Below are 2500 nucleotides of genomic sequence, written 5' to 3'. Positions count from 1 at the left end.
TTTACATCTTTCTTTAACAAATTTGTTAAGGGATTAGCAAGGTCAGAAAAATTCTTAATAAACTTTCTATAATAACCAACTAGACCCAAAAATCTACGAATACCTCTCTTGTTTTGAGGAGCTGGGAAGGCTGTAACTGCCTCAACATTCGCTCTCTTAGGAGCGATCTTACCCAAGCAAATTTCATGTCCTAAATAAACCACTTTTGCTTGAGCAAAATCAATCTTCTTTAAATTTATCACCAGACCAGCCTTCCTCGGCGCCTCGAACAGCGCTCTTATCCTCTTAAGATGAGTTTTCCAATCATCACTGTAAATCACAAGGTCGTCAATATATACCACACAACCCTCCAGTTCACATGTAACTAAGTTCATCAGCCTCTGGAAGGTAGCAGCGGCATTCTTCATGCCAAATGGCATCACCTCACATTCATAGAGGCCGTCACCCGTCACAAAGGCTGATATTTTCCTTGCCCGGGGTGTAAGACCGACCTGCCAATATCCTTTTAACAGGTCAAATTTACTTATATAACGGGCAGATCCCACTCTATCTATACAGTCTTCCACCCTGGGCAAGGGGAACGAGTCCGTTTCAGTTACAGAGTTGACCTTGCAGTAGTCAAAACACATCCTAGGCTGACCATCCTCCTTCCTAACCAAAACTACCGGGGAGCTCCAAGGACTACAGCTCGGTTTAACGAGGTTATGGTCAAGCATGTATTTAACTTCCTTACTGACTATTTCTCTCTTGAGGGGGTTCAGTCTATTTGGACATTGCTTAATAGGCTGAGCCTCTCCAACATCAACGTCGTGTTGCAAAATATGAGTCCTACCAGGTGCATCCTAAAAGAGATCTTTGTATTCGTTAATTAAATTAATTAGAGGTGCAGTTTTTTTCTGCATCTAAGTGCTGAAATTTAGTATTCAGATTATTTAAAACATCAGAATTATTTTCCAAACCACTTGGAATAACAGCAAATTTATCGCCCATGAACTGTTCATGTTCTACACTAACCACAGAAATAGGTACTACAGATTCTTCTACAGACCTGTCAACAAAAGATTTTATCATATTAACATGGCAAATACGGGTTTTTCTTCTCCTATCAGGAGTTTCAGTCAGGTAATTTACATTGTTAATTTTCTTCAGAACCTTCCACGGACCTGAGAATTCCGCTTTCAGGAGATTGCCAGGCACAGGAAGTAAAACCAACACCTTGTCACCTACATTAAATAGCCTATCTCGTGTTTTAACATCATACTTCAATTTCATCGAGACCTGGGCTTTCGCCAAATGTTCCTGAGCAAATGACCGTGCTCTAAGCAATTTCTCCTGCAAATCTGAAAAATAATCCCAGTGTTCTCTCACTACATCCAAAGGGCCTCGAACACAGTGACCAAAAATAAGCTGGAAAGGAGAGAGACCCATTGACTCCTTGGGGATCGATCGTATTGCAAACAATGTGTAAGGTAATTCCTTATCCCAATCATTCCCAGTCTCCAAATAAATTTTTTTAACACACACTTCAAGGTTTGGTGGAACCTTTCCACCTGGCCTTGGCTTTCCGGGTGATACGGTGCAGACTTCACGTGTTTAATACCAAACTCATTCATTTTCTTTTCAAAATACCTACTCGTGAAATTAGTGCCACAGCCACTCTGAATTACCTTAGGAAAACCAAATCGGGTAAAGAAACCAACCAACACTTCAACCACCTTTTCGGACCGTATACTCCTCAATGGGATAGCTTCAGGGAAGCGAGACATTCTATCAACCATAGACAATATATATTCCTTCCCACCGCGCGTCCGCGGCAGGGGACCCACTACGTCAATTATCACTTCCTGAAAGGGTTCACCCACGGAGGGTATAGGAATTAAAGGAGCCTTGGGTATTTTCTAGTTAGGTTTACCCACCAACTGGCACACATCACAAGATAATACGTGTCTCTTAATGTCTTTACGCATCCCAGGCAACCTTTTGAAAGGTTTTCCTAACACCAAAATGTCCCGACAAATCATTTTCATGTGCTAAATACATCAATTTATTTCGGTACCTTTCCGGGACAACCAATTGTCTGCACGACTCCACCTGATGGGCAGGTTCATTAGCCGACCTACTCAACTTGTAGAGCAAACCTCTCTCTTTGACGAATACTGGTTTCACCAAATCCTCAGGATTGCCGAGTTATAATTTAGAAAACTCCTTACTCTGTGCCATTTTGAACGCCTTAGCGTCCCAGTTAACGTCATCCCAATTAATCATTTTCTTATTACTACAACCAGTCCTCATGTTAGTCATTTGTTTGTCTACTTGATATAAATCTAAGTCAACATCCTCGAGATCCATCTCCCGAGCTCTAGATCGGGTTACTACAGAGGCAGGCTTATAAAAATTAGTTTCAATCTCATCGCCTTCACAAGTCACATTCAGGAGAATCAAAATTGGACATATATTATCAATTGCACCTTCACCTTCAGCCAAAACATTCCCTAAAAGG

Source organism: Palaemon carinicauda, chromosome 32 (genome assembly GCF_036898095.1).
Source record: "Palaemon carinicauda isolate YSFRI2023 chromosome 32, ASM3689809v2, whole genome shotgun sequence".
Classification (NCBI taxonomy): Eukaryota; Metazoa; Arthropoda; class Malacostraca; order Decapoda; family Palaemonidae; genus Palaemon; species Palaemon carinicauda.
This window is presented reverse-complemented; position numbering follows the sequence as displayed.